The following is a 16,183-nucleotide window of genomic DNA, read 5'->3' on the forward strand; positions in this document are numbered from 1 at the left end:
TACATAGAGAAGAATAAAATTAAACCATTATATTTCAGAATCTACAAAAAGTAACTCAGAATGTATTGAAGACTTAAATGTAAGATCTAAAACTATGAAACTTCCAGAAGAAAACATAGGGGAAATGCTTTATGATTTTTGTATGGGCAATTTCTTTTTCATAAAACCTCAAAAGCACAGGTAACAAATGCAAAAATAGACAAATGGAACCATATCAAAATAAAAAGCTTCTGTATAACAAAAGAATCAATCAAAAGGGTGAAGAGACAACCTACCAAATAAGAAAAAATGTTTGCAAACAATTTATCCAACAATGTAATAATATCCAGAATATACAAGGAACTCAAATAACTCAATAGGAAAAAACAAACAAGTAAATAACTTGATGCAAAAATTTAAAAATATCTGAATAGAAATTTTTCAACAAAAGACATACAAATGAAGAACAGGTATGTCAAAAAAAATATTCAACATCACTAATCATCTGAGAAATGCAAATAAAAACCTCAGTTAGTATCACCTCATCCCAGTTATAAGGATCATTATCAAATAGACAATATAAACGTGCTAATGAGAATGCGGAGCAAAGAGGACTCATACAGTATGAATGTCTCTCAAATAATTAAAAATAAAACTGCCATGTTGTCCAGCAATCCCACTACTAGGTATATATTGAAATGAATTAAAATCAGTGGGTCAAGTAAATAGCTGCCATCTCATGTTTATTCTAGCACTATCACAATAGTCAAAATATAAAATCATTCATTAATCGGATATATTTTATCATTCTACAATTTACATTTACTTAAAAACTATGTTGTACACAATAAAAGCATACAATGTTACCTGTTAATTTGTAAAATAGAAGTAAGTACACTGAGTAATATTACCAATGTTACTAAAAATTCTCTTTGGATTTACAAATTTTAATTTACATTATCATGACACATGACTTAAGCCAGTTTGAGTTTGTTGTAACAACAGAAAAAAGTGATAAATATGATTTGCCTTATGTCTGTAAAATGCTGGAAACACATTTGTTACTCAGGGTTCTCTAGAGGGATACAACTAATTATATATATATATATATATATACACACACACACACACACAGAGTTTTATATAGATATAGTTTATTAAACCTTAACTCACATGATCACAAGCTCCCACAATAGGCCATCTGCAAGCTGAGAAGCAAGGAGAGCCAGTCGGAGTCCCAATACTGAAGAACCTGGAGTCCGATGTTTGAGGGCAGGAAGCATCCAGCATGGGAGAAAAATGTAGGTTGTGAGGCTAGGCTAGTATTTTCACATGTTTGTGCCTGTTTTATCTTCTAGCCACACTGGCAGCTGATTAGATGGTACCCACCAAGATTATGGGTGGGTTTGCCTTTCCCAGCCCACTGACTCAAATTTTAATCTCCTTTGGTAACACTCTCACAGACACACCCAGGGTCATTATTTTGTATCCTTCAATTAAATCAAGTTGAAACTCAGTATAATCATCACAAGTCCACCCCTTGTCAACTTGAACCCATACACATCTCCTGAGACCCTCAAATAAAGACAATAATGAGGTCATAATTACGCCTAACATAATAAAACTATCCTTTGTATAACTGGAAACTCACCAATCCCCAACACAACTACTATCACGTAAAGTTAATAATACTTAAATGTTGATACGAAGTCAATAAATCTTGTCATATGATAAAGAAAAAGGAAGTAAAATGAAGTTTTTTTAGTACAAGTGCATACATGTACAAACATGTTTTTAACAAAAGAAGGAGAAAATACTCATGACAACTACAGTCTCGTTTCTGCAGCTGGTCACGTGGTCATAGCTGGTATTGATGACTACCTTCTTCTACCACACATTCTGTATTCCCTTTTCCTTCAGCAAGCATCTCAGCGGGTCATGTTTTTTTTTGTTTTTTTTTTTTGGTTTTGTTTTGTTTTGTTTTGTTTTTCCCACTGATGGAGTGACCCAAATCTTTATTCTTGAAGGGTATGGGCCATTTGTATTTGTGCTTGGATTGGGCTGTTGTATTTTCCCATTGACCTTAGTCACAGGGCATGGTAATACTAAAAAACACCCTACTGAATCTCCTGTATTCCATTCATACTCTTTTTTACCTCTGTTGTGGAATAGTAGACTGATTTCATCTTGATAATCTGGGTCAATCACCCCAGCCAACACTTTAACTCCCTTCTGGGCCTGTTGACTTAAAAGCAGGAGGAGCCCAAAGTGTCCATGTGGCAATCTTAACTTCCAGTTTAATGGAATCATTATGTCTCCTAGTGGTAGCCTTCCTCCCTCTGGAACTAAGACCTCTAGGCCAGCAGAAAGTAATGTCACAGGAATAGGAAGCAAAAAATTTGCTAGTAGATCACTAGGAATGATGGTGAGTCATGCCACTTCCACTTCCATCCCTTGATTCCTGGACCCGTGAATCCTGGCTATGGGAGAAACAGCACCATATATTGGATGCTATTTCAGAGCATACATGGCTTTCTGGAGAACTCTGCCCCAGCCCTGCAAAGTATTGTCACCTAGTTGGCATTTATAATTGTGACTTCAAAAGGTCATTCCACCAATCCAGTCTCATTATGGGGAACATGGTAAGGCCAGTGAATTTCATGAGCAGGAGCCCACTGCTGCACTTCTTTAGCCATAAAGTGAGTGTCTTGGTCAGAGGCAATGCTGTGTGGAGTACCATGACGATCGATAAGGCATTCCATGAGTCCATAGATGGTAGTCTTGGCAGAAGCATTGCATGCAGGATAGGCAGACCCATACCTGGAGTGTCTATTCCAGTGAGGACAAACCTCTGCCCTTTCCACAATGGAAACCTCGTGCCATCAGGTAGCTGGCTGATCACTCTGAGGAGTAGTGCCATACAGAAGTTTCAGTATTGGTCTCTGCTGCTGGCAAAGTGGGCACTCAGCAGTGGCTGTAGCCAGGTCAGCCTTGATGAGTGGAAGTGCATGTTGCTGAGCCCATGTGTAACCTCCATCCCTGACATCATGGCCACTTTTTTCATCGGCCCGTTGGGCTATGGCAGGGGTGGCTGGGGAAAAGAGACTGAGTGGTATCCACAGAACAGGTCATCCTATCCACTTTATTATTAAAATCCTCCTCTGCTGAGGTCACCCGTTAGTGAGTAGTCACATGGGATACAAATATCTTCAACGTTTTTGACCATTCGGAGTGGTCCATTTACATGCCTCTTCCTCAAATTTCTTTGCCACCCATTTTCCAATCATTCTCCTTCCAAGTCCCTGACCATCCAGCCAAACCATTGGCTACAGCCCATTAATCATTCTATAATCACACATCTGGCCATTGCTCCTTCCATGCAAACTGTACAACCAGGTGCACTGCTTGAAGTTCTGCCCACTGGGAAGATTTCCCTTCACCACTGTCCTTCAGGGATGTCCTAGAGAGGGGCTGCAGTGCTGCAGTTGTCCACTTTAGGGTAGTGCCTGCATATCTTGCAGAACCATATGTGAATCAGGCCCTAGTCTTTTGTCTTCCTCTGTCAACTGATCATAGGGATCTCCCCATGAGGCCATCAGTGCAGTCTGGGGGAGATAAGGCACAGTTACAGGAGTGGAGACCATCGGCATTTGAGCCGCTTCCTCATGTAACTTATTTGTGCCTTCAGGACCTGCCCAAACCCGATCACATATATACTACTTTCATTTGATGATGGAATGCTGCTGCGCATGATGCACTTTATACCTAGTTGGGCCAGAAAGCACTCAGTTCATGACAGGCAGTTCAGGTCACACGGTGACTTGATGGCCCATAGTCAAACATTCAGTTTCCACCAAATCCTAGTAACAGGCCAAGAGCTGTCTCTCAAAAGGAGAGTAGCTATCTGAAGAAGATGACAGGACCTTGCTTTAAAATCCCAGAGGTCTCCGCTGTGATTCACTTACTGGGGCCTGCCAAAGGATCCAAACATCATCCCTGTCTGCCACTGACATCTCAAGCACCATTCGATCTGCTGGGTCATATGGCCCAAGTGGCAGACCAGCTTGCACAACAGCCTGGACCTGTTGCAGAGCCTTCTCCTGTTCTGGACCACACTCAAAACTGGCAGCATTTTGGGTCACTCAGTAAATAGGTCAGAGTAACACACCCAAATAAGGAATGTGTTGCCTCTAAAATCCAAATAGACCCACTAGGCACTATGACTTTTTCTTGATTGTAGGAGGGACGAAATGTAGTAATTTATTCTTCACCTTAGAAAGAATATCTTGACAGGCCCCACACCACTGGACCCCTAGAAATTTCACTGAGGTAGAATGTCTCTTAATTTTAGTCAGATTTATTTCCCATCCTTTGGCATGCAAATGTCTCACCAATAAGTCCAGTGTGTTTGCTACTTCCTGCTCACTGGATACAATCAGCATAGTGTCATAATGTAATGAACCAGTGTGATATCTTGTGGAAGCAAAAAGCAATCAAGTTCTCTCCAAATAAGATTATGACACAAAGTCAGAGAGTTGATACACCCCTGAGGTAAGAGAGTAAAGGTATATTGCTGGCCTTGCTAGTTGAAGGTAAATTGCTTCTAGTGGGCTTTGTGGACAGGAATGGAGAAAAAGGCATTTGCCAATCAATGGCTGCATACCAGGTACCAGGAGATGTGTTAATATGCTCAAGAAACGAAGCCACTTGCTGCATCTGGTACAGCAGCTGTAATTGGAGTCACTACTTGGTTAAGCTTACGATAATCCACTGTCATTCTCTAAGATTCATCTGTCTTCTGTACAGGTGTTCTGTGTGGGAAACGCACGAGGGGAGAAAATCACACACACAGTATCTTTAAGAGTAAACAAGCTGTATCTCACGTAAACAGCAATGCAGATATAATACGCAAATAATATAATAAGCAAATGATATAATAAGCAAAATAATATAGGCAAATTAATATAATAAGCAAATTGCAATGGTCAGGAGAGAAGAGAAAAGACGTGTATATGTGTGTATATATATATATATATATATGGGAAGCAACAGCCTGGGCTCCAGAGTCGGACACTGCACTCACCAGACTATGGAGGATTCACCACCAGACTGGGAAGCAACAACCTGGGCTCCAGAGTCAGACACTTCCCCATGCACAGACGAGGTCTCGTGAAACTTCGGCGTAGTCTAGGACCATAGCTCTTTCTGTAACGAGTTGTTTGGTACGAGGCCCAGTCACAAGGGCCCTTCGTGACGGGGCTGAAGGAACACAAAAAGGTTAACTTTATTTTTGCTATTGTCTGCTGTTTTTCAATAACTAATATAGATTTCTCTGAAACAGTGCCAAATGAACACCTCAAGGAGCTCACACAACCTGTTCCAGAAGTTGACCATTGTTTGTGTCCATGTTCAATTGAGTTCAAATTTAATATTTAACTTTTCCTCCACAATAGGCCAAATAGGAGAGTTGAACGGGGACGTGGTGGAAATCAGACCCCCCGCATCTTTCAAGTCCTTGATGGTGGCACTAATTTCCACAATCCCTCCAGGGATGAAATATAGTTTTTGATTTACCATTTTTCTAGGTAGAGGCAGCTCTAATGGCTTCCATTTGGCCTTTCCCACCATAATAACCCTCATCTTACCAGTCAAGGAGCCAATGTGGGGGTTCTACCAGCTGCTAAGTATGTCTATGCCAATTATCCATTCTGGCACTGGAGAAATGACCACAGATGAGCCTGGGGACTCACTGGACCCACTGTAAGTCTGACCTGAGCTAAAACTCCATTAATTGCCTGACCTCCATAAGCCTATACTTTAACTGGAGGACCACAATGACGTTATGGGTCCCCTGGAATCAACATCAGCTCAGAGCCAGTGTCCAGTAGTCCCTGAAATGTCTGATCCCTTTCCCCAAAGCACAGTTACTCTGGTAAAAGGCTGGAGGTCTCCTTGTGGAAGGATGGGAGAAAGGTTAACAGCGTATTTTGTTGGTTGTGTAGTGGAGCCTTTCCTCAAGGGGTCCTGGCCTTGCCTTCATTCAACGGGTGCTGGGCGTGTAAACTGGCTCAAGTTGGGAAATTGATCAAAAAGACATGATTCTCTGTTTTTACAATTCAAATTAGTCTTTTGTCCATTCTACCTAGGCGTTCTCTGCTTACATAAATTAAGTAGGAATGCAATAGACTTCCTATCAGTTTCACTTCTAGGAACATCATGATTAATTAGCCAATCCAGAGCTCTACATGAGTCAGACTATTCTGATTACTGCTTTTTCTCTATTGTCCATTATGATAGCTACGCTTACCTTGCCTTTGATGGTTGAGTGCTGCCACTTTGCCCCTGCCACGTCAGGATCCAATTATTCCCACCGTATTTAAATTTTGTAGTTGAGTGACTGTAGTTCCCACCATTACATCTGAAATATAAAGAGGAGCAATTACAGGGTTCTTCAAAGATGCAGGTGCTATCCTCACAAATCTATTTTGCAAGGTATTGGTCGATGGTATATTTTCTGGACCCTCCCAACTGGGATGAGTAGGTTAAAAGTAACTAATCCACCCTAGCATTCCACCCTCCCTAAGCCTTTTGATGCCTTCCTCTACATTTAACCAAGGGAGATCAGGCATTTCCAGCTCACTCACAGTGGGCCATCTTTTAATACATATTTCAACTAACCAAGCATATAAACTATTAGAACCTTTTCTAACTCCTCGAGCTGCACCATTAAATGCAGAGTCCCTACTTAGTGGGCCCTTCAATAAATTCAGCCTGATCCAACTCTGTTTCTTCCACCATTATCCCTCACCCTTAATATCCATTCCCATGACTTTTATCCAGATTTCTGTTTATTTAAACTAGAAAAATAAAGCAGTTCTTTTCAAGTGTAGTGCACCACCTCATGGGTCACACTCTCAAACTCACCTATACAGGCCTGCTGGGACTTTAGTCTAGTTATAGGTCTAGAATCAAACAGTGGTATTGGAGGTCGCTCCTGAGGAGAATCAACATTATCTTGCCTGGCAACCACCTCAGGGAGGCCATCACTGTTGCCTCAGGCAGCACAGGTTTTATCTCCTCAGACAACAGTGGAAAGGCTGATGGCAGCATTTGGGTCAAGGAGGGGATGTTCCCACTACTGCGGATGGGAAAGCTGTTCCTTCTGGCAAAAAAGGTTCATCAGAGTTTACAAATTTAGCGTCCCCAGCTTCATCAAGGTCCTCCCACATGTTCCCATTCCAAGTGGCAGAGTCTTGTTCTTTTCCGATCAATGCCCTCACTTTAACAATAGACACTTGGCAAGGCTGTACACGCATTTTTCATTGCAGGTTAGCCATTTGCATGATGAGAGCTTGTGTCTGTTTTCCACAATTTCAGCTCATTCTCTACAGGAGGTGAGACTCTCACTCAAGGCAATCTCAGCAGATTTGAGGCTCAGTATTTGCTTCTAAACCTGGGAGTTAGAATCTCTGAGTTTATAATTTTCTTTCATCACTTCGTCCACTGAACTTAGGAGCAACCAACCAGCTTCACTATATTCCTTGGTGCTTCACATATGGTCAAAGGTATTATGTACAGAATCACTAAACTCCTTGCCTCTCACAAGCAGTAAATCAAGAGTGTTAAGTGAATTTATTTTGCATAAATCTCTAAAAACTTTATGCCAAGGACCATCAGTGTTTTCCATACTATTAGAAGCACAGTTCTTAGTGTTTTGGGGTATAATAATATTAAGCAGCCAAACCCAGAAACCCCAAAACCAATGAAAGAACTCCATCCTTAATATTATGTTCCTGTAGAACCACTCCTGGTACCAAAATCTGTATTAGTCAGGATTCTCTAGAGGGACAGAACTAATAGGAGATATATATGTATATATAAAATAATTGGATCCTGATATACATATATCTACTATTAGTTATGGGCATATAATAGAATGTGTGTGTATATATATGATATATATAATATATATATATATAACAGAATATATATATAATAGAATATATATAAAATAGAATATATATATATAATAGAATATACATGGGAGTTTCTTAAGTATTAACTCACATGATCACAAGGTCCCACAATAGGCTATCTGCAAGCTGAGGAGCAAGGAGAGCCAGTCCAAGCCCCAAAACTAAGGAACTTGGAGTCCAGTGTTTGAGGGCAGGAAGCATCCAGCATGGAAGAAAAATGTAGGCTGTGAGGCTAGGCCAGTCTAGTCTTTTCACATGTTCCTGCCTGCTTTATCTTCTAGCTGCGCTGGCAGCTGATTAGATGGTACCCACCGAGATTAAGGGTGGGTCTGCCTTTCCCAGCCCACTGACTTAAATGTTAATCTCCTCTGGCAACACCCTCACAGACATACTCAGGATCAATACTTTGCATCCTTCAATCCAATCAAGTTGACGCTCAGTATTAACCATCATAGCTCATTAGCATCCCAAGATATTTCCTAGAAAGTATCAATCCCTGTAGTGGCTGTTAATCTAAATCCCTTTAAATTAACATTATCAAGCTAAGGTAAGGGCTGAAAGTGTTTCTAATGTAGAGAAAGCATTTAAAAATTAATATCTTCTGTGGAATTATATTAAACATGTATTTTAAATTAGATAAAAATTGCAAAACAACATTCAAGTTTTAACAGTTTTCATCATTCATATCTATGATAATTAATTTTAGGTGTTAACTTGGCTGGATTGATAAATACTTAGAAACCTGGTAAAACACATTTCACAGTGTGTCTGTGAGAGTGTTTTCAGAGGAGATTAACCTGTGAATTGAGTAGACTAGGTAAGGAACATCCACACTCAATATAAGAGGGCACCATCCAATCTGCTGGGGATCCTGAAATAACAAAAACTGAGAAGTGGTAAATATGTCTGTCTTCTCGAGCTAGAATACACTCTTCCTCTTCTATCATTGGACAACTTCACGCTTGCTGGCCTTAGGACTCCAGGACTTACACCAGTGGCCCCATGGGTTCTCAGGCCATTGGCATTAGATTGAGAGTGACACCACCAGCTTTCATGGTTCTGAGGCCTTCAGACTTGGACTAAGCCACACTACAGCATTTCAGGATCTCCAACTTGCAGATGGCCTGTCATGGAATTTCTCCAGCTCCATAATCATATGAGCCAATTTCCCTAATAAAACCTCGCATGTATCTATCTATCTAATATATCTATTTATTTATAAATAGATTTATATCTATTTATTTATAAATAGATTTATATCTATTTATAAATATAGAAATAATCTGTCTATATCCCATTGGTTCTGCCTTTCTGGAAAGCCTTAACACAGACTTAGGTACTAGGAGTGGCTCTAGAGAAACAAATTTTTAAAGATTCATTTTCTTTCATTGGTTTTGGGTATCTGGAAGTGGCTTTAATCTGATTAGATTTAAAAATACTAAGGCCTCTATTTATAATAGTACAGAATGCAATGATAGCCCATGGTATAAACTGTTTATAGAGATATGCAAAATAAATCCATTTGGTACTACTAATTCACTGTCTATAAGAGGCACAAAATTAGTGACTCTACACATGATACCTTTTAACATTTGCAGAAAAGAAAGAAATATAACAATAGTTGGTTGCTCCTAGTATCACTGGACAAAGTGATGAAAGAAAATCATGAGCTCCTACAAAAAGAATTACAAACCACTTCTTACAAAAATCAGAGATGACACAAGCAAATGGAAAAACGTTCCATGCTCATGGTTAGGAAGAATCAATATTGTTAAAATGGCCATACTGCCCAAAGCAATTCATAAATTCAATGTTATTCCCATTAAATTACCACTGACATTCTTCACAGAACTAGAGAAAACTATTTTAAAATTCATATGGAACAAAAAAAAAAAAAACAAAGCCCAAATAGCCAAGGCAATCCTAGGAGCCACCAACCAACATCGTAGTATGCCTTTGTTTTCTGCAAAAAGAACAAAGCTGAAGGTGTCACACTATCCAACTTTAAACTATGCTACAGGGCTACAGTGAACAAAACAGCATGGTACTTGTATAAGAACAGACACATAGACCCAGAAATAAGACTGCACACCTACAACTATCTGATCTTTGACAAACCCAACAAAAACAAGCAATGGGGAATATTTTTTCTATTTAATAAATAGTGCTGGAAGAACTGGCAAGCCATATAAAGAAAATTGACACTGGATCCCTTATTTACACCATGTACAATAATTAACTCAAGGATTAAAGACTTAAATGTAAAACTCAAAACTATATGTAATATATATATAATACATATATGTAATAAATAATATATAATAATATGTAAATATAAAACTCAAAGCTGTAGGGATACTGGAATACTAGAGTAAATTTGTCACATAAAATCTACTAACCTACACCAGGAAAGTTCAGAAGACATACCTTTCACCAATACCTTGTGAAACAGATTTGTGAGGGGATCCCCAGTATCCCTGAAGTGCTCCATGATTTCACTTCTTTGTAAGCTGGACCTTACCATGGGATCCTCAGTCAACCATTTAAAAAACTTAAATGTAATAGGAATAATTCGATCTTGGGGTGGAAGAGGCCATGTTGTGGCACTCAACTCTCAAAGGTAAGGTATGCATAGTTACCATAATAGACAGCAAAGGCAAAACAACAACCAGAAGAGTCTGATTTTCATGGATCTATGGTATTGGCTAGTTAAACATGGTGTTCCTAGAAGTGGACAGATAGAAAACTGTTAAATTTTTACTTTATATAAGTAGAAAGCTTTCAAGTCAAGTAAATAAAAGTCTAACCCAAGTAATAAAAACAGAGAATGATGGGTCCTAAATCAATTCCCAGACTTGAGCCAGTTTACAGACCTAGAAAACCTTGAATGAAAGGGAGACCAGGTCCCCTCCAGGAAGGACACCAGTACACTACTAAAAATCTGTACCATTTATTTTTATCCGATTTTTCTTCTTGGTGCTTTGCCTGGGTAACTGCAGTGGAGAAAAAGGAATAATAATACTTTTCAGGGACTAGTGAACACTGGCTCTGAACTGATGCTCATTACATGAGATCCAAACATCACTGTGACCCTCCAGTTACAGTAGGGCTTTACAGAGGTTAGGTGATTAATGCAGTTTTAGATCAGATGCCACTCACAGTGGGTCTAGTGGGTTTCTGAATTCATTCTGTGATCATTTCTTCAGTTCCAGAATGCATAACTGGAATATACATATTTAGCAACTGGCGGAATCTCCACGCTGAGTTTTTAACCTGTGTAGTCAGGACTATTAAGTGGAAATGGCTAAATGTAAACCACTAGAGTTGGTTCTATCTAGGAAAATAGTACAGCAAAAACAATACTGCAATCCTGGAGGCAATGCAGAGATTGATGCCACCATCAAGGACTTCAGTGATGCAGGGGTGGTGATTCCCACCACATCTCCATTCAACTCTCCTTTTTGGCCTGTGTAGAAGACAGATGAATCCTGGAGAAGGACAGTGTGTTACTGTAAGCTTAACCAAGTGGGGTGACTCCAATTGCAGCTGCTGTACCAGATGTGGTTTCATTTCTTGAGCAAATTAACACATTTTTCTGGTACTTGGTATGTAGCTAGTGATCTGGCAAAAACCTTTTTATTGATCCCTGCCCATAAGACCCACCAGAAGTAATTTACTTTCAGCCGTCAAGGCCAGCAATACGCCTTCATTGTCTTACCTTATCTCCAGCCCTGTGTCACAGTTTAGTTTGTAGATATCTTGATTTCCTTTTTCCCCTGACAATATATCACACTGCTGTGTTATATTGATGACATTTTGCTGACCGGACCTAGTGAACATGAAGTAGAAGCCACTCTGAATTTATTGCTAAACCATTTGCATGTGAATGGAAAATAAATCTAACTAAAATTCAGGGGGCTTCTACCTTAGTGAAATTTCTAAGGGTCCAATGGTGTGGTAACATCCTTTTTAAAGAGAAGGATACATTGTTACATCTGGTCCCTCCTACAACCAAGAAAGAGGCACAACATCTAGTGGGCCTATTTAGATTTTGGACAAAACATATTCCTTATGTGAGTGTATTACTCTGTCCCATCTACTGAGACACCTGAAAAGCTGCTAGTTTTGACTGGGACTTAGAACGTAGTGCTCTGCAACAGGTCCAGGCTGCTGTGCAAGCTGTTCTGCCTCTTGGGCTTTAAGATTCAACGAATCCAATGGTACTTGAGGTGTCAATGGCAGATATAAATGCTGTTTGGAGTCTTTGGCAAGCCTTTACAGGTGTATCAGAGTAAAGCCCCCTGAGATTTTTGAGCAAGACCCTGTCATTATCTGCAGATAAATACTAATCTTTTGAGAGATAGCTTTTGGCCTGTTACTTGGCCTTAGTAGAAACTGAATGCTTGGCTATGGACCACCAAGTTGCCATGTGACCCGAGTTTCCCATCCTGAACTGCGTGTTACTTTACCCACAAAATCATAGAGTTGGGTAGGCACAGCAGTACTCCATCATCAAATGGAAGTCGTATATATGTGATGAGGCCCAAGAAGATCCTGAAGACACAAGTTATATGAAGAACTAGCGCCAAAAACCCATGGTTCCTTCTCCTGCTACACCACCTCTCTCTCAGCCTGCACTGATGGCCTCATGGGAAGTACCCTATAATCAACTGACACAGAAAGAAAGGACTAGGACCTGGTTTACAGATGGTTCTGCATGATATGTAGGCACCACCCAAAAGTGGAGAGCTGTAGCAGCATAGTCACTTTCTGCGACAACCTGCAATGGCAATGGTAAAGGGAAATCTTCTCAGTGAGCAGTAATTTAGGCAGTGCACCTGAATGTGCACTTAGCTTGAAAGTAGAAATGCCAAATGTGTGGTTATATACTAATTCACGGGCTGTAGCCAATGATTTGGCCAAATGGTCAAAGACTTGGAAAGAACATGATTGAAAAATTGGTGACAAAGAATTTGGAAAAGAGGTATGTGAATAAAACTCTGAGTGGGCAAAGTATATGAAGATATTTTTGTCCCATGTGAATGCACACTAAAGAATGACCTCAGCAGAGGAGGACTTTGATAATCAGGTGGATAGAATGACCTACTCTGTGGATACTAGTCAACCTCTTTCCTCAGCCACCCCATCATTGCTCAGTGGGTTCATGAACAAAGTGGCAATGGTGTGATGGAAGAGATTATGCAGGGACTCAGCAACATGGACTTCCAGTCACAAAAGCCAGCCTGGCTATGGTCACTGCTGGGTCCCCAATCTGACAGCAGCAGAGATCAACGTCTTAGATGATCATTTCCTGGGATAATCAGCAAGCTACCTGGTGGCAGACTGATTATATTGGACTACTCAATAAATATAAGGGACAGTGTTTGGTCATTAAAGGAATAGACACTGTAGATATGGATTTGCTTTCCCTGCACACAATTCTTCTGCCAAAACTACCATATGTGGACTCATAGGATGTCTTATTTACCATGATGGTGTTCCACACAGCATTGCTTCTGACAAAGGAACTCACTCCATAGCCAAAAGAGTATGGCAGTGGGGTCATGCTCATGGAATTCACTGGTATTTCCATACTCCTCATCATACTGAAAAAGCGGTTTAATAGAATGGTGGAAGAGTCTTTTGAATTCAAAATTACAGCACCAGCTAAGTGACAGTATCTTGCAGGGCTGGGGAAAGGTTCTCCAGAAGGCCTTATATGCTCTAAATCAGTGCCCAGTGTATGCTACTATTCCTCACATGGCCAGGATTCATGGATCCAGAAATTAAGAGGTGAAAATGGGAGTGACATCACTCATGATTTATTATCCCTAGTGACCTGCTAGCAAAACTTTTGCTTCCTGTTTCTGTGACTTTATGCTCTCCTGGCTCTAGATATCTTAATTCCAAAGAGAAGAATGCTTCCTCTATGAGACACAACAATAATTCAATTGAACTGCACATTCAAGCTGCTGCTCAGCCACTTCGGGCTTCTCATGCTTCTGAGATAATAGGATAAGAAATGAGTTACACAGTGTGCTGGGGTGATTGATACAGACTACCAAGGGGAAATTGTACCGCCACTTCACAATGGAGTTAAGGAGATGTTTGGAATACAGAAGATCCCTTAGGGCATCTCTTAGTACTACTACGGCCTGTAATAAAGGTCAATAGAAAATTACAACTACCCAATTTAGGCAAGATTACTAATGGTCAGACTTCAGGAATAAAGATTTGGGTCACCTCACTAGATAAAGAACCACCACCAGCTAAGGTACTTCCGGAAGGCAAAGCGGGTACTAAATATATAGTATAAGAAAGTAGTTACAAACACCAGCTAGGGCCATGTAACCAGTTACAAAAATGAAGACTAATTGTTATACGAATTTATTTCCTATTTTGTTAAGAATATGTCTGTGTGTATATATACATATATTATGTAATATCTTTGTTTTCACTCTTCTCTTATCATGTAATATAAGATTGACTGAATTTATATCAGTATATAAGTATTGTTAATTTTACATAACAGTACTCAAGTCATAGTATATAAGGAGAAGAATAAACATCACCAAAAAAACTTTACCTTTTCTTCTGAGAAAAGGGCTAATGTATTTTACTTGTGTGTAAAATAGGTGTATCATGTTAAGTGGAATTATTACCTTGTTATAGTGTTACTTACAGATTAAATATGGTTTAAGGAGATGTATATGGGTGCCAAGTTGACAGTGAGTGGGCTGGTGATAGTTAATTTTAGATGTCAACTTGACAGGACTGAGGAATACCTAATAACCTGATAAAATATTATATTTGGGCTTGTCTTTGATGGTGTTTCCAGAGATGAGTATGTGAGTCTGAGAGGACTAAGTGGGGGATATCCACCATCAATGTGGGAAGGCATCATCCAATGTGTTGGTGGGCCAGAGATAACTACAAGAGAGAAAAGGTGAATATGTCAATCTATTTGCTGAATCTGGGATACTGTTCTTTTCCAGGCTCCCTGGCCTTTGGACTCCAAGACTTATTCCAGGGCCCCTCTGTGATCTCAGGCTTTTGGCCTTGGACTGAGAATTGCACCATCAGTTTCTTTGGTTCTGAGATCTTCAGACTTGGACTGAGTTACACTACCAGCACCCCAGGGTCTCCCGCTTGCAGATGGCCTTTCATGGGACTCAGTCTCCATAACCATGTGATCCAATTTTCCTAATAAATTCGCTCTCAATATATTGTCTGTACATATATATATATATACACATATATATGTATACACACACACACACATACAAATGTCATGGATGATATGGCCCATAAATAAGGTCAATGGAAAATTACAACAACCCAATCCAGACAAGACTATGAATGGTCCAGACTCTTCAGGAATGAATAATACAAGAGACAGAATGAATATTCGATTAGTTCTGTCTCTCTGGAGAACCTTGAAAAATATAATATAAGAATATTTTTCTTCTAGAGATGAGTAAGGGTTGCTGGCATTCTCTTAGTAATGACTTGTTATTCACAGAGGACATGATTGTGTACAGAGAAAATTCAAAGAGATCTATAAAAACTATTAGATATAACCAGTAAATTTAGCAAGGTCCCAGAATAAAGTCAACATACAAAAAATCATTTATGTTTCTATAAACTAAAAAAAAAAAAAAAAAGGGGGGGCGGAGCAAGATGGCCGAACAGGAACAGCTCCAGTCTCCAACTCCCAGCGCGAGCGACACAGAAGACCGGTGATTTCTGCATTTTCAACTGAGGTACTGGGTTCATCTCACCGGGGAGTGCCGGACCATCGGTGCTGGTCAGCTGCTGCAGCCCGACCAGCGAGAGCTGAAGCAGGGTGAGGCATCGCCTCACCTGGGAAGCGCAAGGGGGAAGGGAATCCCTTTTCCTAGACAGGGGAACTGAGACATACAAAACCTGGAAAATCGGGTAACTCCCACCCCAATACTGCGCTTTAAGCAAACAGGCACACCAGGAGATCATATTCCACACCTGGCCGGGAGGGTCCCACGCCCACGGAGCCTCCCTCATTGCTAGCACAGCAGTCTGCGATATCGCGGCAAGGCAGCAACGAGGCTGGGGGAGGGGCGCCCGCCATTGCTGAGGCTTAAGTAGGTAAACAAAGCTGCTGGGAAGCTCGAACTGGGTGGAGCTCACAGCAGCTCAAGGAAACCTACCTGTCTCTGTACACTCCACCTCTGGGGACAGGGCACAGTAAA

General features: G+C 40.3%; 1 protein-coding gene across 3 annotated transcripts in view; it reads right to left on the bottom strand.

Moving 5' to 3' along the window:
- Window positions 1-11,672: 11,672 nt before the first annotated feature.
- SPIN4 (spindlin family member 4) overlaps window positions 11,673-16,183 on the bottom strand; it is a 287,004-nt gene continuing 282,493 nt past the window's right edge. For all 3 annotated transcript variants that reach the window (XR_012429753.1, XR_012429761.1, XM_074028833.1), the window contains one exon: window positions 11,673-11,784. The gene's annotated coding sequence lies outside the window, so the exon portion shown is untranslated. The remainder of the gene's footprint in view (window positions 11,785-16,183) is intronic.

This window comes from Macaca fascicularis, chromosome X (assembly GCF_037993035.2).
Source record: "Macaca fascicularis isolate 582-1 chromosome X, T2T-MFA8v1.1".
Classification (NCBI taxonomy): domain Eukaryota; kingdom Metazoa; phylum Chordata; class Mammalia; order Primates; family Cercopithecidae; genus Macaca; species Macaca fascicularis.